A 24,826-nucleotide genomic window follows, 5' to 3' on the forward strand; every position below is an offset into this window, starting at 1 on the left:
CGACTAGATTATTTTACATTAGCATGTCACAATGTCAGCAGGAAAGGAGGCAGAAGAGGATAAAGGCCTCTGATTCTTCCAGCACACACAAGCCAAAAAAGGTTGCAGCAAACAGAGATTCTAGTTAGGCATCACTTTTCTGTCTTAATAGGAACTTTGAAACACTCATTTATAGAAAGAGATATGTGATAAGCTGGGAAACATCTCCTTGACCAAAATGCTGATTAACAACCCTGTCTTAGGAAGAGAAAAATAGAGTTCAACTTTTTGAGACTTGGGTTCAGTATCCTGTTTTTGTCAAAAGTAGAGACCATATATTTTCCCAAATATATTTACTGTTTATTATTTATATTTGATATATTTATATATATTATATATATATATATTTTTTATAAAAATATTTATATTTACTAGAACATCACATGATATCAATTAAACCCATAAGGTAATAGCACCAAAGTTATATGTCTTCATTTGCTCCAAATAAGCTGTGCTTTCTTTGACTTTTTTTGTACAAATATTCACAATTAAATCATTTTCTCCTTTTAAATAAGCTGGTATAAATACAAAGCAGAAATCTCTTTGGTCAGATGCTTCATGGTGTAAATAGAAAAAGTCCAAATTAAACTAAAAGAAAGAATAATTATAAATGTCACCTTAAAAATAAGATTAGGAAAAAATATTAAATATTGAATTTGAAGCAAAGCATGTTTCTGTTGACATGCTGATTAGAGTAAGTGTTTGAAAAGATAAAATTTACCTATTCACGGTGTCAGTTTTGTTGTGTCATAATGTGTTTGCATGTGTGCATTTTCTGTTTCTTGTTCTGTTCTCAAAGCTTCTTAAAATAAAAATCCTGTTGTTAGTTTTTAAATAAATATAATTATATTTGGGAATAAAATCAAATATTTTCACCAAGTTTTCAACCAAGGTTTTTCACTGTAGAGCTCAAGACACTGAAGCTTCATGGGCTTTAACACCCCTCATTTCAGGTTTTATTTTTCTCACTCTGTCAGTGCTTTCACATTGTAGCCAAGTCACAATAAAATGTTTACACCAAAACTGAACTGCTAGTAAAAAGATCTAATTGCTGATGTACAAGTAAAATTTGGTTTAAATGCTGTGTTATTAGATGACATTTATTTTGCCATTTATCTCTTTAAATAACTATTGCAGTTTACTACTGGAGAAACCTACTTGAGAAGAACAAAGAAATAAATTAAACCATGTTAAAACCACATTCTTGAAAAAAGTAACATTTAGTTAGAACAATTACTCTGTGGCCATAAAACAAAAGCACAAATGTCACATTTTCCATGAAATTTACTTTTGTATGAATCATCAATCCTGTTTTCCTCCGAACAAAACTAGCCAAATATGACAAAAAATTCCCGAAGTTGCCCGAACTGGATGATCCAAGTAATTACATGTTACAGCAGAACGCATCTATGACAAAACTTTAAAAAATTTGAGGAAAAAGTTATCATAGCCCTTGGTTGAAATAGCTTTGGTATAGACATATAGTAGCATTTAGCTGATCTTGCTGTATTCCCATATAAAATATGCACAGTTTCAAAGATCAATCTCCCAGCACTGATCTGCACTCCTTCCCTTTGGAGTACAGATCAAACAAACACGCTATAAAAACATGCCCAAATATTATAGCTTAACATGATAAAGGTATACACTTCTCATTAGCATTTTTTAAATACTTCTTAGAATTTATTCTCAAAACTCCTTATACAAGCAAACTTCTTATCTTCCACGCCAACCCCTGAAGCTCCCATCTCCTTTGCTTAGGGCCTATTTGTTCAGTCTCAGGTCCCAATCCTGAGTCCATCACCTTCCACGGTCAGCTCACATGCATAAGTATTTGCAGAAATCAAGTTTTTGAAAGGAAAGGAACCTCAGGTCCTCTATTTTATCAGTCTCATTTATGACATTGTACATAGGCCTGCTACCACATTGTAGGAATCTGTATCTGTCATGTACAGAATATTTCTAAATTAGGAGAGTTACAATAGAGATGATTTAAGAAATTCTAAACCTATATTACTGCAGAAGCTGTTCTTCAATGCTTTTCTCAGTATGTGAGGAAACTCGGGGCTGAATCCATCAATACCTCCTACATTTAATTTTATTTTCAGTTTATGTGAACTTAAGGTTAGCATATGTTTCTAGATATACAGTGCTAAACACTAAAATGAGTTGCTTAAGCAAAGAACAGTCAGCACAGTGTTGGCTTCTCCGGATATTCATGTCACTGTGATTGAGGTCTGGGTTGCAGAGGACACCAATCATAGGCCAGGCTGTGGCTCATCATTTCATGCAGCCATCAACTCAGCTTCGTTGCTCAGGCTGCTGAACCACATTCCAGCTCTCACAGCCACAATATGTCAGGTGTCTCAGCTGTACTAACAGCCTTCCCTGCAACAGCCAGTGTGCAGTCGTGTGATCAAAACAGGCCATAGCTCTCATGAAAGCTTAAATACTTGCTTGATTGACCTAAACACAACGATTTTTTTCAAAGTACCTTTTTATGTCACTTTTGTTTACTGCAGCTCTTTGTTGATGTCAGCCGAGAAGAGCAGGACTCAGACCAATTGCTTACAATATAATTACTAAAGTCCTTTCTATGTTTGTAATACTACATGAATATGAACTGAACAATACTTACAATACTTCTCACCCAATTAGTTTGGTACACAAAAACTTCACCATGAAACTACTGCTGAATTTACTCCATTCCATGGAAAGTGTGCTCTATATTGAAGTATAAAGAGCTACTCTTTGTATAGATTAATATATTACTATTTCTATTTATAAAAGAGAAAAATTAAGAAAATAAACTGATTGCTTAAAGAAAATAAGCAGTAGCAAAGCCAGAAAGAATATAACTAATTCCTCCCTCTCAATTCAGTAATCACTTTATATTGCCTTCTCAGAACTATTGTTCAATGGTAATACTTGGTTTTAAACTGTTTATCTTATTTGATAATATTTTCTTTATTTCTGACTGAGAATGTTCATTAAAAAAATGCTGACCTGTAAATGAAGGAAAGTGCAAATAGAATAGCAAAACCATATGTAAAAATGAACATTTGTAAAGAGGAAGGGTTAGTACAAATTGAATACATTTCCATATTGAGAAGAGTACCAGCCATATTTTTTCAGTGATGAATGCAATTTTGTGAACATCTTTTTCCACAAATGATTGAATAAATATTTATTCATAAACTATGTTTGTGACTTAAGAGAACAAGCTGCATAGATTGGTTTCTTTTATACTACATCATACATGAGGTATTGCAATAATTTATATCGTGCCAAGTCTAGGGCCATTAGATTTTCCTTATTATACTTGACTAAAGCTGAGGACCAGCCAAAACAGCAATTCTGAAAGCTTTCTATTTGTTTCATGAATAACTATCTTCCTCCCAGATCCTCTCCTCTAGCTTTCCTTATCTCAAAGTATTTCTGTTTAGGTGCAGTCCAATTTGATATATTTGACCTTGGGCATATTCTGAAACATTTTCCTGAGCTGTGGCCTCAATGACCATGATTTTGCTGAAACCATAAAGGCCAGATTTCTCTAAGGGATATAAAAATGTATTCCTAGTTCAGTAAATGCTGCTCATCCTAGTGTTTCCTCAATAGCACCACACAGCATTTCCTCTAAAATTCCTGTCTGTCTTGAGTCACAGCCCCAATTCTTCTCTAGAAATTATTTTCATTGCAAAAACATGATGCAGTGGTGTCGTTAGCAAGAGCCATAATTGATGTGTTACTGTAAGCTGTTCTCCCATCATTATTATTAAAAAAAACAAAATAAAGCTTTAAATAATAAATGTTTACTTTTAATTCAGTATTTGTAGCTCCTCTGAATGGCAGAAGCATAAGTTGGTAGCAAAAAAAATCTACCAGAAGTTTAAAGTAGTGAAGTCAAATTCTTGTTAAACGAACAGTGACGGTTCAAAATTGCTTCCATTCCCCGTGTCAAAAGAGTATTAGAAAGATGCACATAACAGGGAAAAGAATAAATACTTACAAATACACAAGAAAATCAGCCTCAGCTCCCAGAAATCACTGGTAAGTTGCTTTTGAATTCATGAAACTGACCTAAAAATATAAAAGGAAAAGAAGTTTAAACAAGAAAAAGCCCAGAACTGATAAATGTTACTTTTTTTTTATTACAAAATAGTTATGATTTTTAACCATGAGCCAAATAAAACAGAACACAAGACTGTTGTCACGCTTTCAGCCAAGTAATTTACACAGAATTTGTTTCCAGGAAGCCAACAGCAAGAGAAACAATTATTTCATTGTTCTGCATCTCACACCATAGCAACCCAGCCCATTATGGCTTCTAAGAACTGTCATAAATGCAAGCATGGTTATCTTTTAATAAGGAAAATAGCTGTGAGGGGGTTTCTGGCTTGGAGATTTTTCCTTTTTTATTTTCTCAAGTGTTATGGAACATTTATTACTTTTTATTTTTATTTAAGTAGTTTGTTAACAGCATTTTGCAGCTTACCTGGTGTAAAATTATTGTTTAGGTCATTTAATTGGAATGCATCTAAGGCAAAATTTATACAAAGAAGAAAGACTAACGATTTTGTTCTCTTATGGTCTAGATCCCAGTTAGAAGCTTAGCCTAAGTACAATGCAGTCACTATAAGGCATGATTAAATCCAACATTCTTTTTCCTGCATACCCCTCAGTTCTAGTTGGAAAGGTAACAGATGCAACTCAAACCCACAGAGCTCGCCTTATAAAATTCTTTAACTAGCACAATGACTCACTTTATGCCTCTAAATATCCATGGTTTCCTCTCTCCAGAACCCCCATGCATTAGAAGGTAGTTCAGTAGTTTATTTTTATTGTTTGGTCTACATACAGCACATTTTTAGTTCTTAGGAAAACAAAGAAACTTTGTTGCACAGCCCTTGTTTTCTTTCCAAAATGTGAGGATGGATATGGGTAACATTAAACTGAAAATAGTAATGGAGCCTGGGCAACTAGTTTAGGTCAAACCCTTTTTGTTCTCTGAGAGCTATCTGATTAATTTTCAGTTCATAAAACAGTGGGTGTAAGCTCAGTTTAAAAACATGTAACTATATTTAAAGATGAAATTGTCATTTTTGCTAGCCCCCAGTAATCTTTAAGGAACACCTTCCCACAACATTTCTGTATCCTAAAGTGCACCAGCCAGTACTGCACAGTGCCTAGAGACAAGGAGAGAATACCAAACTTATCTTGATGCAGAATATCCTCCTTATTTCATACACCCACCCTGAAGTGCATATTATTCATTCCAACCAAGCCCTCCCCCATCCTGAAAGTACACATTTAATTGTGTCTTCTCTCCTGTAATACCAACAGACAGTCAACAAATCTCATTTGCTCTATCAATGCAGTGTTGTTATTATATATTTTAAAAGCAAGTCTGAATCTCATTATCAGCTGATTTATGCCATTAGTGTGTTTTGGAGCCACCAATTAAACAAGGACAGTGGTTCATAAGGTCACAGTTAATTAATCTGAAAGTATAAATACACTTTAATGCACACCACCTCATGTTGAGAATTTCGGAACAAAGCACCAAACCTTTATTCTGGGCAAGCAATTAGGGGGAAAGGTTAGACATACAAAATTTTAAACTTAGGTTTAGCACTCTGGTAATCTACCAGGGAAAAAGTTTAGTTTGATAAAAAATCCTGCAGAACAAAATGTTTGTGAAGTCTTAATTCTTATAGAAACAGTGCAAGTGAGGGAGAAGGCAGAACAGGGCTAACTGTATCCAGTGATCCCGAGCAAATGAAGGCTTGCTGCTCAGATAGCACCTCAGAACTGTGAACCAGCTTCAGGCTTATCCATTATGGAGCTGGGCAGGGTGGGGGGAAAAAGCCCAGCCCCGAAGAGCCCAGTCTGTTCAAAATGGACTCATCAGAGCAGAGGTGTCTGTTGCATTTAGCAGGCTGTACATCTTCAACCACTTTCCCTTAGTAAATTGAGTAAAATAGTGCAATCCAGGAAGGGTTCAGTAATACCCAGCAACACAAGCAGAGTGCAAGGAAGAAGCTGAAAACAGGCTAATCTACCAGAAACAGTTATTCACAGTGACATTTCAAATATGAGTTATCTAGAATTTACATGGAAAAAAAAAAACTTTTTCTAACTGCCTGGACTGATTTTACCTTGCACAGTTCTCTGCTCAAAAGAAAACATAGCTAACAGACACATAAAAGTAAACCACATGACCTAAATAGATGGAGGAGTTGCTAACTACTTTTTCTTCTCTTACACCTGTATTCCTACATTCTATAGCTTCCATCACTTTCATTAGTTTCAGATGTCCAAGTACTTTTTCTTAAACTGAAAATAAACCCCATTTTCTTATCTGCATAGAAAACTTTCTGTCCATCAAATACTAACATTTTGATAAAACCACTTACGTTTTCACTTTAGATGTCTCAAGTTGAGCTGTGGGCAACCACACAGATGAAGGGATATTGCATAAATATATACAAGGACAAAATTTAAGGACAAAATTGTCTTTAAAATATTCTGTAGTTTTAATTGGTCCAAATCCAAGCAGAAAATTCACTCAGATATTTTGCGGTTGAAGTGCTTTCAAAACATTCAGAATACCTGCAATTTCTGCATTTTTAGAAGACTGCTACCATCCTTATCAAAGACTTGCTTTCCCAATGCCCCAGTAAAAGGGGGAAAAAAAGCTGTAAGACCAACTTACACTCTGATTTCAGGTGCCTTTGGTAGTTACTAAAGCTAACCACTTCTCATTGACCTAAGAATAACACGCAGTCATACAACAATTTAACAGAATCCTTCAAAATAACTCAATTTTCAAACAGCTAAGCATATATTGACACTGGAAATAAAACTGATTATGAACATCACTAAATGGCCGTAGGACCTTTTTTACTCTTTATTTATGAACCAAGGAAAATTCCATAAAAAGCCAAATATAACTTATCAAATAGTCATCCTTTCACCCAGCCAGCTCTCAGTAATTCCGATAGGTCTCAATCTTCAGAAAAAAATTGTCATTGGTTTTGGAAAGCAGAAAAAAAATTACTAATTTTAAAAAATGCTTAATTAAAATATTCTGAATTTTCTAAGATAGAGCTGCTACAGGTAGCCTGTATTTTCTGTGCACAGTCACCAGTGAGGATGAAGGAAGCCTGGAAGCAAAAAATGGAAGCAGTTATTTAGTAAAAAGCATGGCATCACATTATACCATTTGAGAATGTGGCCTATCATTGTGGGCTGCTAGGACTAAAATATGTATCATTTGAAACCTGTTAAAAAACTATTTTCAGAATTATAGCATGATATGAAATTGTGAAAAGGAATAAAACTTAAATGAAGCTACACATTTAGGGCCTGAATCACATAACAATTTCACACCCTTGAATGTGTACTATTTCACAATTAAAACATCATTAATAAGCTCTAAGTGTCAAGACACAATCACAAAAATGAAGGAGGCAGTAGGCTGATTGTAATGCAAAACCTTTGAACTGCATTTCTAAATATCTTCCTTTATTCAGGTAAATGACACTCTTTCATGATGGTTCAATGAAAAATGTTTTACTTACACATGGGATATTCTTAATATGTGATCATTTTGAAACACGAAAGCAAACACAGTAATTAACCACTACAAGCAAATTCCTCCTAGCTTCCCTTTGTTTCACTTCTGTTGAAACACCCAAGGATTGTATTTTATTGCCTTTGCTGGCTTGTTTCTTGAAAGCTTTACTCTTCTTGATTCTATGCATAGCCAAAAAATAAAATAAATAATCAAAAAAAAAAACCAAAAACAAATCGCCAAATCAATAAATAAACAAAAACCCCAACCAAACTGAAGTAACTACTACATTATTTTCCTATCTCTCTTCATTTTAAAGTAGTCCCTCTGTAGTAATCATCATTTGGATCTTTGTACTCCTTAACAGAGATTGCAGTCAAGTGATCCATCAAGGAAGGAATCAGAGCACACCACCTGTTACACAAGTGGTCATTTTAAAACACATGCTGCGTCATAGTGAGGTAAGAACCACACCATGGCACATACAGCGTAAAAATCGGTCTCCAAAGCTCTGTCCTCAGTTGCTGCTTTTGTTACAGATTTTCTGCTCAACCTTCAGCAGAAGTTGCTTTGTGCTTATTAGTTCCTTATAACACAAAAAGGTGCTAGTATTTCTTCCCTCTGTAGCAGAGGTGCTTTACAATTCTACACCCCAGAAGCTGTGATGCTGTTATTACAGAAACGAGGCTCAAAAGAAGTATCTAAAACAGGCTACATCTCCACAGTTTTGCAGGGAGATATGAGCCCACTCTGCCTACACTTGGAGATGACTGGCCACAAACCCACTCTAATCCAGTTTAGCTCTGGTTAGCACTTACGTAAACTACACAACTTCCAGTTTAGAGCAACCCCACATCTGCCTACAAAAAACATGTCAACAAATACATACAACCATGGTGTTTCTGTAAACTACCTCTTAAAAAATGGAGCCCCATAAACATCACCACTTTTGCCAAATTCCACAGACTGCGGTTCCCTGGCTTTCCCAAAAGGGTGTCACTCGGTAGTGGCACATTATCTGGCAGTGTTACATTATATAACTGGCTATAAAAGCTCCTTATCATCTCATCTCTAACAAATAATTGTGTTATTGTGTAAATATCTTCAGCAGGCAATTCGGAAAGGTTTCTCTGCTGTCTGCTTGCAGATCTATAAAGCATCCAATTATTACAGGATGTGAGCATAGAATACAAAATATATGTAGTATCACTTCATAGCACAGCATCAACTGAAATCTAAAAAGGATTTTCATGAAAAAAAGTATTGCATATCTCCAACAACTAATTTTAATGTATTATTACATCTACCACTAAAATTACAGTTGAAAACACCAAAAACATCTAATTCACTGCGCAGATGAAAGAAATACCTAAATATGCATTTATTCCTTCATATAAAAGGCAGGGTGCTAGCATTCCAGATCTGATAAGCACTGTGTGCATACTTTAGAGCAGATAAGAACCACAAGACATACACCACACTGCTTGGAAGGCTGAACGGAGAGGAGGAACTCCAGTTATAACTCATCGGCTGCAGACAGCAAAAGCCTCCTCTGTTGCCCAGGGAAAGGTGGTAAATGCTGCTGGCTCCCTGCTCCCACATCAAGGGACTCAAATTTCCCTGGAGTTCCTGCACCAGCCCACTGCCACTCACAGAGTGTGCCGGGACACAAACAACGCCTCTGAACTTCTGGCGAGCTACACGGTGTTTTCACAGCCACAGGCTGGGGCGTTCCTGATCAATATGACTGGATTAAAGAAAACAGAGCAAGCTTTCACAACAGGCCTGTTTCTGTAGCATTTCCATGTGCAGATCCATGTGCTGAAGGCACTGCAAGGTAAATTAAGCCCTGAATGAAAAGTTACAGCATTACAAGTATGGCCAGGATTCCAAGCAGTAAGTGGTGCTGTTAGAAGGATGTAACAAGTACACAGAGTGAACTTTACAGCTAATCCAAACTGCACTTCCAGAGTTACTCTCTACACCTGGAGAAGCTGTGGGCTGCAGAGGACGTGGCTTGGAAGCGATACCCAGGGTCACTCTGAGAGACCCACTTTTGTCACACCCCTGCAAAAAACAACCACGCAAAGACCGAAAGGGCAGTGTTGGCATTGACCTGCAATATAATATTTGGTCATTCTTTTTCTCCCCTCTCTCTCTCTCTCTCTCTGGGGCTCAACTATACTCTCACCCTGTCAAATGACAGCTTTTTAATCTCTTCCTACGGTTGTACAGGGACTTGCAACAATAGCAGGGTCTCCTGGCACGACTGTAATACAGTCTCATAAGGGTTCTCTGGATGCAACTTTAACACAAAATAATAACATTTTTGTTCATTATATAATACTATCTTTATGCAACAATACACATACAGGAGCTGTTAGCTTACCACTTGGATGTATTTTTTTCTTGCCAAATTGTACTAAAATTAACAATACTTCCAGTAGTTTTTAGCTCCTTTTATCTTTTGAATACATAATGTGTCAGGTTCCCTTCTCTTTTATATGCAGACCAATGTTTCAAATAATTTTGCTGAAGAATTGGCTTACTATGTTTAAAAGAGGGTATGTTCTGTCAGCTCAATCATATGACTGAAAAACAACAGCATAAAAAGTATAAAATACTATTCAAACTGTAATTCACCATGCAGTTAAGTCTCTTTCATGAGCTTCATGAGCTCTGGATTGGACTAAACTGAAATTCAGTTACACAACAGAATGATTTGTGATGCAAATCCACTGTCTATATTTACAAGTATCTATTTATCTTCCATTTTTTTTCTATTACCCATATATATATTTGTATTTTATATATAAGTGATGACCTCTTCTGAGCAAAAAGGAAAGGTCTTTCTGGAAAGAAAAAGAAAAAAAAATTCCATGACTGTATTTTCCTTGCCCAACAAAGCATCAAGAATTATGTAGAGTTGAGAACACATAGAGCTGAAACTTAGCTTGGGAGGCTTTGAGTCACTGAGCATTCTTCAGTGCCTGATGCTGTTGCACTCAGGCCACTGAAAGGGTTTAGGATACATCTTTTCATCAGGTACTTTCACTGCACTTTGGCTTAAACACCTACTTGGCTGCACTTGTGCTACATTTACCAGATGCAAACCCAATGGTAAAATTTTTTTATAGTGTGACACCTACATATGCATCGACAAGGCTTGGAATAGTAACAGGAAACTAAAGCGCTTGAGCAAAGATATATTATATATATCTATATAATATATATATATGGGGAAGGCAGGGGGAATGGTAATTCTGAAAGCCCAGTTTTACCATTTTACTGCTATTTTCCAGAGTTAAAAATGGTAAGATAGATGAAATGTTTAGCTGATATTTCAGAGATATCAACAATAATACTATTGTGTAGGAACACATCACCATATTTAAAATTCCAGCATAATTATCCCATGTAGTACGTGGATTTGGTGGTTCCCTGACAATTGGACATTCAACCTGCCCCGACTATAGTGCACTTAAATAACAACAAAAAAAAAGTAGAGATTGCTGGTTTAATTTTTTTTTTTTTTTTTAAAAAAAGGAGGAAAACAGAATAGAAAAAGGGAAAAGGAAAAAGGAGACAAGCCAGCTGCACACAAACCAACAATTTTTCTCACCCGTCTATTTTGTAATATTACAATATAAGTGTGTAATTTGTTCCCAGTGAAAGCAATATTAATCCAGACAAAATATTGGGGTTCTCTATTGGAGAGTCCAATGTAAATGAAGCTGAGATTTTTCAAAGCTAGTTAAGTAGGACATAAAAATCAATTAGAAGACCTTAAGAATGTCTGCCTTCAGGTCTACTTCCCTGGATTCCCTGAGGGACAAAACCTCCTTACTACATATCTCAGAGTTTTCTTTCCCTGAAACCCTGAACATAATAATTATAGCTAAAATCCTTTTTTTTTAGTTAGTCGTACACTAACTTCCCCTCTCAGCTCCCATTTTTGAAATTCATTTATCCTGACAGTAATATCAGAGAAAAGGAAGTCCAGGTGCTCTAATTTTAACTTAATTTTAGAAAAGTAAATAAAATTTCTTTCTTCCAGGATCTATTCAATTAGGATCTCACCTTACATGTGCATCCTCTATGGGAAAACTCTTCCCAAGTTCCAGGTGGCACAGAGTGCCGCAGCAAGGATATTGCTTTGTATTCTGCCCAAAGGACCCTTCTATTTGTGATTATCTACAATTATCAGTCCTGAAGATAATTAACTCTCACCTGTTGGACAAATAGATCATACCCAAAAAAATATGAATCACATTATCTCATCAAGCCCTCAAAATAAAAACCTTGTGACCTCCTTTCATTGTCTTCTAAAGGATGACTACTTCATTAGTTAAAAAAACAATAAGAAAATGGGTTAATTAAGGAAAGAGTACACCTTGAAACAGAAATTTGCCTGCAATAGTAAAACTATCAGTTTGATAAGATTTCACCCTTTGGAAACTTTACCAGGTGTAGTTGGATTTGTTTCTTTGGAATTTTCTAGTTTCTTTGGATTTTTCACTTATGACATTTCTGTCAAAATTTGAATTGAGATTTTGATAAATACTTGTTGCCTATCATCTAAAGATATGTATTTCCTGTTTTTTCTGCAAAATTCACCTCTGCAAGATATTTTGAAGCCAGAACTGAAATATGTTCACCACAGATAGAAATTCTTGCAGGCAACGCTACCCATCAAAAAAAAATGATATGATGACCCCTTCCTCCATTTTATTTTAAGCACAGTCCTGGGTATTAAAGTCAAAGAGGTTAAAAACTAAAGCACTACTTTCTATCAGTCCAAAAAGATCAGTTTTTTGTTCATAGCCTGGTTTTTGTACTGTTTATAGGAAATCACATATTAATAAACTCAGAGTTACCCTGCACTTTAGGACAGAATGTCCCAAGCCACAAATTTAAAGGCAAATTTGGGGGAAGGGTTGACTTTCTCATGTGCTGAAAATGATTTAGATAGTCATAATGTCTTTAGATAGTCATATAAAACCATATCTCCAGGCATTTGCCAGCATTGCTTGACATCTCTGAGCCCCAGGCTACCTGCACCTGCCCTCAGCAAGATACTGGCAGGCAGCAATGAAAAGCTGATGGCTAGAGGGGTGGTTACTAGGTGCTTTGCATGTGATATTTCAAAAATGTAAGTGGAATACTGATCTTACTAAAAAAAAAAAAAGAAAATTTAGAAAAAAATAATTCACACTCAAAAAAGTTCACAAAACTAAAAGTTTCACCAAATTAACTCATCAGCCTGACATGTCCCATTAGAAGATCCTATCACTGCTTTAACTAAACGAAAGAAAGGAAGAAAAGAAAAATTTAGAGAGAATAACTTATATTTCTCTAAAAAGAAAGTTTTATAGAAAGTATTTCAAATGTGTTTCTCTCTTGTGCTATATGAAGCAGGTCCTGCTGTGGAATTTTAGGGTGGTATTTTTATCCATTTTCTTTTTAATATACACCACAGTGAACAATAGAGTAACACCCATCCAACAAATCATTAGAGCACAAGTTATAACTACTCCCTGGCACCCATAAAGTACAAAGGTTGTCTTCTTTTTTATTCTTTATTGTTATTGTATCATTTTCCAATTCCTCTATTTTACTTTAACTTGACACAATTTGCTTCTTTGAGCTAGAAATTTCCCTTTTTTCAGGTGACCCTGCCCTCTTTTCTGGCATTTGAACCCTTCAGAATGCACTGCAAAGTCAACCACCTAAGTATAAGTAAACTTAGAAAAATTTCTACAGTTGTCAGAGGACAGGAATTTTCAAAATATCAGCAGACACGCTATTCAGTGTGAATAATTATGGTCCCTTAAAGAATTATAGCAAACCCTAAGCTATTTTGGGGACACAGGGTTAAAACTCTCCTGTACTTGTTTTATCACAGAACAACAAATATTTCTATGGATCTGGGATTTTTCCTTTTATTCTTTCATCCCAAAAAAGTAATGAACCTCTTAGAAATTTCTAGAACTTGACTGAATTATAATTACCTGGCAATTCACCACAAAATTCACCACCAGAAATTACTATTATTAATCACCACAAGAATATATTTTGCACCTATATAACACTTCCTAAAGAAATTTTAAAGGACCTTACAAGATGATAAATATTTGAAAATATTAGAGCTGGATGACATTTTCCTCTGCACAGAGTGCCAACATAAAATTTGTGGAACTTTCAAGCCATAATTTGAAGATCTAGGAATACACATTTCTAATTTTGGTGTCCTATGGTGGGTAAAAAAACAAGTCAGCTCCTTGAAAATCAGAGAATAAGATTCTACTTAATGAGATCAGAAACAGCAGAATCCCAGTCTAAGTCATATAGAGCTTTGTAAAACTCAGTAAAAATACTACTAAAATATTTTTAAAGTTTTAAGTTTAAAAAAATTACATTACTCTCAAAAGTCAGATGAATCCTCTGTGTAACCATGTTGACTCTGATTTTGAGATGAACTCATCACAAGTTGCTTAAGTGCACCTACAAAAATTAACAGATAATTATATAAAAAAATTTGCAAGGTGGCTCAATGCCAACAAGAGAGTCTCCCATCAATCATACATTATATTCTTCTTGATATCTCTCCCTACATGGAGAAGCAGCTGTGCTCTGTAGCAAGTCCCAACAATTTTTAAAACCTGACTTCTGCAGATAAAATAAAATGGTCTGAAAATGTAACCAGTTAGGCCCTTGTGGTTTTACTTGCTGTTATGTGGCAACATCAGTTGCAGGATTCTCACATTCTTGTGAATTGAAATTTTACAGCATTTCAAAGATCCAGTCCTGTTCTACAGAAGCCAAAGTACTTGGATGGTGTGAGTGATGGCTGTACTTGGCCTCATTATCTCAAAAAATGCCTCATCTGAGATGTATTTCAACAACCTGACCCTGTAACTACAGTGCAGTCAATGGTGAAATTTCCATTATTTCAGTGACAATAACAACCAGAGTTTCAGGCAAGGGTAATAGTATTCCTGTCTGAAAACTAGAAGCAAATGCTACCATCACTAAGATTTAGCAAACACGTACAAATGAAAAAGAAAAATAAATAAATAAAAATCACACACAGAAAATTTCATTCAAATAAATACAAAGGCCTCTGTGATTACAACATGCAAGTTACTGCTATGCTGTTACCAGCTTTGAATGGGAGGTATTAAAATTAAAAGCTAAATTTTAACACTACAGAAACAAATCAATCAACACTTCCAGCTGGAATGAACTTACTTTATGAAATCAAGCAACACTGCAGAAGTTAAAAAGTGTGCTATGTGATCTGCTATTTAATCTTTTCGGTTTTTTTGCTCTAAATGTGGCCTGTCTAAATTCCTCCAATAGGAAAATTTTCTAAAAGAACAGACCACTTTTGAGCCATTTGAGACTAGATGTGGAAAATAAACAACACTGCTATACACCTGAACCCAAAATGTAGGATATATTGATATTGTAGGAGAGTTACACATTAGCAACACACCATGAAAACTGGTCATGCTGAGAAAATATCAAACTATTCAAACAAAAACAGTATTATTCATAACATAGTTTTTCCACTTTGGAAACATAACTTGGCACCCTCTCTATTAGGCCCAAGTATTCTGAGCTTCAGATACTCCTACAGAGAAGCTAAGTGGGTTTTATTCAGCTACATGCAAAGAAATAGAGAGTTATTTCTTTTCTGTCTCTGAAAATAACTTGTCCATTCCAATAAAAAGTATGCTGCTAGAGAGGTTGATAATTAAGCTTTTGGAGTTTGCCATCCATTAAAACTTGATGATCCCACCCAAAGCGCTTCATCATCAGAACCATCTGGTGCTCTTTCTGCACAATTACCAAAATACAGAACATATTTTGACTTGGCACTTGCATTTGGTAGACACTTTAGTCACTTTATAAGCAACAAGGCAGCATCTTGCCAAAACACAGCCTCAAAAGGAAATTTCAACACACCAGAATCTGAATTTTATCCTAGAAGTTCCACCAGGGTAGAAAGGAGGAATGTCTTCACCTTTGGCTAATGTCCTCACCTGCACATACAAGATGCCTCTTACCAAACTCACTTCTCTGCATTACCTCTGTGTTGATTATTCAAAGCATTATCTAGGCTATTAAGGGTAAAGTGAACTGCCTCTAGTTTGGAAATCACTTTCTTTGAAGATTCTTGGCTCTGAAATCAAACTAATAATCCACCAGAAATCAAATTATTAGAAGTAAAAGGAACAATGATACTCTGAAGAACACTATAAAGAAAATTTCACATTAGACTCTCCTACCACATTTTTTCTCAGTGTCTGCACATACTTCCATAGTATGAGCACAGCTCTAAATGTAGGAAAGCCTGAAAAACAAGGGGAGAAGTAGGGAATATGGACTTATCTTGAGAGATTCTAGACTTCTTTTTTGGCTCTTAGTTTACAAGACTTTCTACAAAAAAGAAAACATGATGAGAAAATGGAACATACTTCCAAAAGCATTAATAAGAGTCTTTTGCAGTTTGCCTTTAATTCACTTGTTTTTGTCATCTCTGCCAGAAAAAATTGTATCAGAAGTTGAATATTTCTATGCAGTAGTGATGTTATTCTCAGCTTTCTCCAGACAGCATCAATAGCATGAAAAAACCAAAAATCTTAGAAATCAAAACTGAAGTGAATTTGAATGAAGATTCTCAAATCTAAACATTTCAGTTACTCTTAGGAATTCTGAGGACAGGTCTACATTTATTGTCCCTCACCTACAAGCATCCTATAAGAATACAAAATGATGCAAATCTTTTGGAACATATGCTCTAAGGAATTTACTTTATATATTTTCCCTGGTGGAAATAAATGCTTCTCTCAAAGACTTGTTTATTGAACATACAAGTTATTGACCTGGTTGGCATCAAAATGGGTCAACTGCTCCCCAGTCAGTGAAAATATATGAAAAAAACCAAGCAAATATACATTTTTAAATAGTGTAGCATAGAAATACATCCCAAATGCCAGCTACAAATTCCAGAGCAAACAAATAAGAGCTGCACTGCATATGGCATGGAAACCAGAAAAATATATGTATATATACTAGAAAACACAGGATTTCAAATCCAATGGTCATACCAGAACATGAATTTGTGCCCATCTAAGTCTTCACACATAGAAATTGGGAAGCTAAAAAAATAGAAATAACAGGTGGGTAATTTACAGGTAAGAGGATAAAAGATTGAATAATTGTACACACAGAAAACTGAACAAAAATTTATGAAACAAGTAGTAAGAAAATTACCTAAGAAATTTGGATTGAAATTAAAGAAGCTATTATTGCAAGTAACATTGAGAGGATAGTCCCACAACAAAACAACATTCTGAACAAGTTTCATGAAATTATAATAGCAAAATGCAAAAAAAAATGTATAAAATATATAATCACACAAAAAATATATCTCCGCACGAGTATAAGGGAGAAATTAGAAACAGTCAATTTGGTGAAGAGATCCGTGGGTGCAGAAGGCAATCTGAGGCATCACAATCACATTCATCCTTATTAGACAAGCCATCAGACAGGCAAAATGTAATATATGAGCAAGTAAATAAACATTTGACTACAGAGTGTCATCCTCATTGGGTGACACTCCAAAGAGTCTATATCTCCCTCTTGGCAAAAACAAACTGCACATTACATCCTTATTTTTATAGAGGATCTCAGAGCAGATTTCCTAACATCAGAGATTTAAAAAAACAAATGCAATTTATTTATTTCCCACTGCTTTTTCCCCCTTTAATTTTATCACAGCCAACAATATTGTAACAAGTAACAAACTGCCACCAAGTCAGAGGCCCATATTTTTTGAGTGCCAGCATGACTTTTTTAAGTCTCTACCAACAAGTGAAAAGATGAAAAGTATTTACTTTCAGGAAGACTAATCAGATTACTGCCTTTACCTTACAAAAGCATTATGGCATGTCCCTGTTATTCCAACTATTTCATCACAGTGATGTGTAACAACCGCAATGTGATGATAATAGTACACCAACCCCAAAAGGATCAATCCAATCAAAATGCATAACAAGAGAGAAATCATTCAACTCACACATTAGAATCTTGAGCAACTGCTACAACATCAGAAAAACTCTGCAGGGGAAAGATGCTGGTGCTTTCAGGCCAGTGGAATTAATAATTTGGTTTAAATTTCACAGCATTTAGAAAAGGCCAAACCCAATAGAACAGATTCAGCAATGTGTTACTTCAATTTTATTATTTCTCAAAATCAGTGGATCTTCATTTGCTTTGATACACAGTAATTAGATATAGAGTCTACATTCAAAAAAAGAGACAACCTAATATCTCCATCTCATTTTAGAATAAAAAAACATATATATATGATTATACGTATATATACTCGTATATACATGTGTATATATATATATATATACAGTCCTTATTTTGCCTATTCTAATAAAAATGGCGGTTTACCATTCATAAAAGTGACATATTCTGGCATATTTTTGATGCAAATTCTGTACAAGAAATGACACGAGACAGTAGTAGACCTAATTTCCTTGAACATATAGAGATTGATTTTCCAGCTTTAAAAAATGGACATTTTTTGTTAAGCAGATGAACTCATCATGAGCCCAGTGCATGGTTGTTCCTACAATTATGTTCTAATGCAACTGAGAAGCTGGTGGATATAAACAGAGTAATATATTTCATCTGGCCCTAGTCTTGTCTACCCAAATAGGAACAAGACCAGCAGAGATTTCCCAAGTCCTTCCCAGGCACAAATATATTCATTTCTATATGTTTTGGCCTTCAAAACTGTGAATCAGAAACCAGGATCAGACCAGAAATAACTGCAGTCTGCTTTTCACAGAAACACAGTTTTCTTGTTATGCCTTGCTATAGTTATCTATCTTGTAATGTTATTCTTGTCACATCCTAAAAATCTGCATGACGATTTTTATTTTTTTTTTCACTTAGGGATGAATTCTGTCTTCAGCTGAAAACCAAGAGTCCCCACAGAAGACAGTGGTTGCACACTGATGTAGCAGAAAAAACAGAACTTGCACTTCCAGTTAATCATCCCCTACATATTAACAGACTTTTATAGTAATATAATATACACATTTTATGTCATGACTTAAGAATTAAAAACTAATCACATGTAAAATTGGGACATTCAAGAAATAACTGCCAAGTAAGTTGGAATTAGAGCTGTATATGAGCCATTCAATGCTTGCATTTGCACCAGTGAACTGGAAAAGCTCAGTAAGCCAGCAAGGCTTAGGTAGAGAAGCTGACACTCCAGCAGCGTCCACAATCCCTTCTCCTTTGAACAATTAAAACAATCCTGCCATTTAATGGCAAGGAACAGGGAAGGAGAGAAAAATAAATGAAGGATAAGGAAATAAATCCTTAACAGTATAACCAGCAAGGATCTTTTTTTTTATCAGGGTCCGGTCAAAAATTATTCCATACTGTTTAATTCCGGAAGCAAGTTCCTCCTTTTCCTTGTTTCTCCTAATAATTAATTATAATACAAAATTATATGGGACAAAATATATCCTTTTCTAAGCCCCCCCCCCCAAAAAAATAAAGAAGCAGATGTTTGCCAGTAAAAATATATTTATTTTATTCTAATATGTGTTTCTCAACTTCCTGTGTACCTATTAGCAAGCACTGTCATCTCCATCTGGCTGAAAAAGTCTGTATTGAACAAACTATGCTATTTTTCACCCAACTCAGTGGTCATATTTTCCTGGAATTTAGAACTGCAAGTCAGTCACATGACAAAGTAATTTAAAATATCATCAATAGATCCATATATGATCAAGTTACAGCCAGGCATATGAGCCTTAGCAAATTATTGTGTTGCTCATACTCTGGCATCAGCAGTCTTTATTTTTCTAGCTACTTGGCTGCCAGTTAGAATGAAATTTTCATTGGTTCTTTTGATGAACAGCAGATATAAAAGCTGAGCTATATCACCTATGACAGGCCAACTGCTTTTGGGGCTATTATTTTAGTTAACAAACAGTGTAACTTCAAATTATAAAACATGTTTATACACATATATTTACATTCACAGCTAGCCAGATGCACATAGAATACTCCTAAATTGAGAGATATTCAAGAAAAATGAGAACATAACTGTTTACCTTTCTTCAACTTTTAAAATTTTATAGGAATCTATAAATTTGGCGGTGAGGGTGGGGGTATCTAAAGGGGGATTGTCCCTTTCTCTTTTTTTTCCCCTCCTTTTTATTAACAGAAATCCTGCCATACCAATATACTTTTGGCCAGACTACTGCAGACAACATTCCCCTTTGGCTTTAAGATACTGTTTCTAATACAGAACAAATATGACAAGATGAACAGAAGTCTGCTCCTGTGAAACAGTGGAAGACAATGTAGAGAAACGGGGACATGGGAATCCTGAATATGCAAAAGAAAAGATATCCAAGTCTTTCAAGGAATAGAAAGCTGAAATCAAATTATACATAACTTAACCAAACTGCAGCAGCTATTTAAGTGTACTTAAAATTAATCTGCTCTTAAAGTTGCTACTAATTTTGTAAGACTCCATCTTGAGATGACCCTGATTTTTCTAAAGATGGTGCCAAAAACTGGTTCAACAGAGTCTCAAGTTCAAGCCTAAAAACAAAAGCACACACTGCTGCTTTTGCATTAAAAATGTTGACATTTCATAGCTTGTGAGCTGCTGGAGATATACTGAACAAATTCCTTGAACTTTAAAGTTAGGTAATAGGTATAAGGAACAATCAACCACTATCAAATGAATTCAATAGCTTTAAAGAGAGAAAAATGTATCCTCTTATAAAAGGAGAAAAAAAACATAACTGACACTAAAAATAAACTGAGTTATGTAATAAGCCTAAGAAATAACAATGTATAGTAACGTATTTGGCCTGCTTCAGGCCGACAGCAAAAGTTTTCATCCTCTAAAAAATGAATGGAAATTCACACATTCAGGCAGAGATAATATCCATTCTATATATTTTTTCACAGATGCAGATATATGGAATACAGTATCTAAATATCTGTTTAATTATGGAGGAGAGAGCAAAGGGTACTTAACAAATCAGAGAGATGGAAATCTTATTGAAAGACCCTGTTCTTAGTGGAAATCTGGAGTAGCCAGATGCTGCTGCATAAATGGATTAGCTGTTTGTGTATGCTACACGTTGGGGATGGTCTGGCAAAGTAACAGGGCTGGTAGGGCCACAGCCCTGATGAGAGGCCATCACCAAGGACCTGCAGCTTTGGTAGCTAGCAAAGCCATAGAGCTGCTGTATAGGCTGCAAGAGACATTGAGACACACCACAGTCCATCCTTTGATCCTGTTCTTGCCATGAATGGCATGGAAATTCATTTGTACAGTTCCTGGCAAACCTACTCATATTTGCAAAGCAAATCTGTACCAGTGCTTCTGCTGGGAAGAGCTGGAATTACATGCAGGTGAAGAATTTGACTTTCCATTGTCAATTGCACTCGACTGTGACCTGTGCCAGTGAGGTACCTGAACTAATTGCTCACCAAACCAAGCTTAGACAGCAAGTCAGTCACCTCATCCCTATGCCAACAGATGAATTACCCACACATGTGGAAGATGCACCAGAACTCCAAGCTAATATCTTCACAAGGCACCTCAGTTCTGTCTAGCGCTACCTAAAGCTATACCACAACTGTCTTTTAATGCCTAATTTGAAAGACATCTGAAAACTCCTTAATGTACCCAGCACATCATGAATACTCAAATAACCAGGAAGAAAAGTACCTTCACAGTAAAAGACAACTAATATCAAGCCAGATGATGTCTGAAATCAGAACACTGATGCTTACTCTTTCAGCGCCAATAAAATGCAAGATAAAATTGCTGATAGTAGTCAAACACAGTACTGCTTTATTTTCAGACTTAAAGTAAGCAGACTTCTCTTGCAAGTAGAACTTGTGAATACTGCCACTGCAAGTAGAACACTTGTGAATTATGAAGGTCCTTCCTTTTTAAACAAATTTAGAAAATGTAATCATCCTTCACAGGTGAGGTATTCTGTTTATTCTATGGAGAATCATTTCAGTCTAAATTAAACTCTTCAAATGGTTTTGATGATTGCAATAAGGACACAACAGGGAAAATATCTGGGAAGAGAATAACACGTGTTAGATGAATGGCTGACAGAAATATTTCTAGTACATGAAAACTACTGGTGTTTTTTTAACCAAATAAAAGTATTATTTTTTCAGAGCAGAAAAACTAATCCTGCTTATCTAAATAAAAATGCCAATCTGCACTCTCCTCTTGAATGATCTTCAAATTGTAGTGGGCACATCAAAGAAAAATTAAACATATAGGTCTTTTCAACATTCAAAAAATCCCACCAGTGGTACAAAGATACCTTCCAGATACCAGTGCCAGAAAGTCCTGCCCATTCGCCATGTAAAAATGAGACCTTCTTGGGTGCCTTGACCTTAAGAACCAGACACAGGGCAGAGTGAAAATGGCTTGTTTGCTAACAGTCTGCTACAGATTGCTTAGAATTTATGCATTTCAGAACCAAAAACTGATTTTGATAAGACAGGTAGTGACAAAAAAGCAAAGAAAGGTGTTAAAAATACAATACATGGCATTCTCTGTCTATTATGACCCTAACCTCAGACCTCACAGACAGAGGGACATAACCAAATAGATACCCAAAATAACTTGTGGAAAGAATTGTTTCCTCTCTTCCAGGCTGTATCTACACTCATACTTTTTTAACAGCGTGATTAAGAACAGTTCTGCCAGCAGACATGGAAAATTCTAATATGAAGTCACAAAACTACAGCATAACTGAAACACAGGTGCAAGACATCCTACTACATATTTGAGGGCTTTTTTGTAGTATGTGACATGCTTGCCAGTTCATGGCTTTAAATATCTCAACAGCAAATGGTTTTAAAAGAGGAATCTCAAAAGAATAAGCAGGAATACTGAAATCCAAGTGACTTAAAAGCTATGTGAGACATCCTACAATCTGTCTTTTCAACCTATATTGTGTGATCATCCTGTTTCTAGCACTCTTATTTCCAAGGTATACTCAGTGATCGTTTACACATTGCTCAAGGTGAACTGTAGTAAAGCTCTGTTTGTCAAGTGCCTACTGAAGGAATCATTTGTCTTCCTTAAGACAAAGTGCCTACTGAAGGAATCATTTGCCTTCTGTAGCAATGTTACCTCCTGGAGGCTTCTTGTACACACCAGGAAGACAACAAATGGACTCAAGGAGAAGGAGAAGGCCAAGAGAGGCTCATTTCACCTCCCTGGAGGATGCTTCCATGGAGATTCTTTACAAAAGCCAACGCAACTCCAGACCGCACCATTTTCACTTTTAGCCTCCTCTGTAATGAAAAAGTCTCACTGAAACCAAGCTGTTCCTGCTATTGGAGTTGCAACAGGCACACTGACAGAGATCAGATCCAGACACACACTGTTTTTGCATGGCCGTGCTCAAGAAGTTTTTGCATGGCTGTGCTGCTGGTCCCAAGAAGTTTGCCAGGTTTATGGACAAGATTTGAGGTGCATTGTACAGTGTGGTTCCTGCAGTCTTCATTGCAGTAGGATAATGGGGAATACAAGCTGTCCGCTGGCAGACTCAGAAAAGAAGAGCTGAGCTGCAGCTTAGGCTTAGACCCTTAATACAAGAGAAGGAACTGAGGAAAAGGACCTGGAGTGTTGCCCTTGCTAGTGGGTCACTTGGGGATGTGGAGATTTTGGAAGATAAGGAGTCCAACCTCCATAAGGGTCACAGGTCTAAAGTTACCATTGTACATAATTAGGCAATAAGGAGCTTATTACATGCCCTCATAATCAAGGCCTTGTTCCAAAGCCTGTTTAAGTCAATAGGAATCTTTCTATTGACTTCAAAGGGGCTTTTGATCAAGCCCTGCCTACTTAGTAGGATACCTCTCTCCCTATGTCATAACTTAGCAGTTGCCATCAGGAGGGACTCAAACTGACAGGCTCATGGCACAACACAAAGGTGCTGCTGAGAGGATACTTTCATTTAAAGACATTGGACCCCCTTTTGCAACTTCAGCCAACTGCTGATCTTCAGTACCTGGGACATTTACGTTTTAAGAGAAAAAAAATCATTAACTCGAGGGAAGAGGTAGCATTGAGAGACCTCCCATGTTCACTGGGTCTAATTTTTTTTGATGTATGTACAGCCACAAGAATATTGCCACAGAATGTACACACACATTTCTTAATCCAAACAAAAGAAATGGAGGAATCACCAAGTTCCCACTAATACACATAATGCATTATTCACATCCTTCCCTGACCATTAGGCAGTATCACATAATAATAATTTATACAATTCCATATTTCTACATACATATTAATTCTGAAAATGCATACTGTGTGGCCACACTGTAACTTGTCACTGACAGACGTTGTGGAAATCCCCCTTATTTCATGGATCATTGATCCAATGTGTAAATCCTTCTTAGCTTGCAAGCCATTGACCAGATAAACCATAAGGGCTCCAAAGGGAAAGAGCCTTTCTGGTCTGTCGAGCAAATTCAGCAGTAGCACACGTACTTCAAACCCACATGTGAAAACCTCTTTGAAATTAGGGTCCTGATCCTGCAAATCCTTATCCCATTACCTAGAAGTCATCCCGATGAAACCCTGATACATTTATCATACAACCCTAGAAAAAGAGCACTGCGCTACTCAGGTTAAATGTTTGTATCCAGAATCAAGACCCAAATACAAGACCCAGAAAAATAAAGTCTAGAATAAATCAGCCTTTTAAGGTTTTCCACTCAAAATAAATAAATACCATGCACTACATAAAACAGGAAAAAAAAAGTCATTTTTTTTAATTAAAAAGTGGGGAAAGTTGCATCAATATATAGAGACTTTTTTAATTTATGTACTCTCATAACTTCCAAAAGAGCTAATTGGACTTTCCCACAATCTTTGATACCATTAAAAATCACAGATTTTAAGCCAATTCTGCAGATTTACAGCCATAATTCACCAGCTGAATGCCTTTGAAAACATATCAGCTAGTAACACGGACAACGCTCTTACAATAATATTTTTCCTTTAAAGCAGTTTGCTAGATAACCTATATTTTTCTTAATTTCAGTTCTGAGGCAAATACAAATTCAAAGTACAGAAACACAAATGTTGTTTTCTGTGGT

General features: G+C 35.9%; 1 protein-coding gene across 4 annotated transcripts in view; it reads right to left on the reverse strand.

Moving 5' to 3' along the window:
• The window catches only part of SOX6 (SRY-box transcription factor 6), a 372,529-nt gene that overhangs the window by 313,171 nt on the left and 34,532 nt on the right, over positions 1-24,826 (reverse strand). For all 4 annotated transcript variants that reach the window (XM_088057366.1, XM_088057365.1, XM_088057364.1 and 1 more), the window contains exon 2: positions 4,049-4,119. The gene's annotated coding sequence lies outside the window, so the exon portion shown is untranslated. The remainder of the gene's footprint in view (positions 1-4,048; positions 4,120-24,826) is intronic.

This window comes from Pseudopodoces humilis, chromosome 7 (assembly GCF_049639895.1).
Source record: "Pseudopodoces humilis isolate 2021_Gansu_Grassland_sample_001 chromosome 7, ASM4963989v1, whole genome shotgun sequence".
Lineage (NCBI taxonomy): Eukaryota > Metazoa > Chordata > Aves > Passeriformes > Paridae > Pseudopodoces > Pseudopodoces humilis.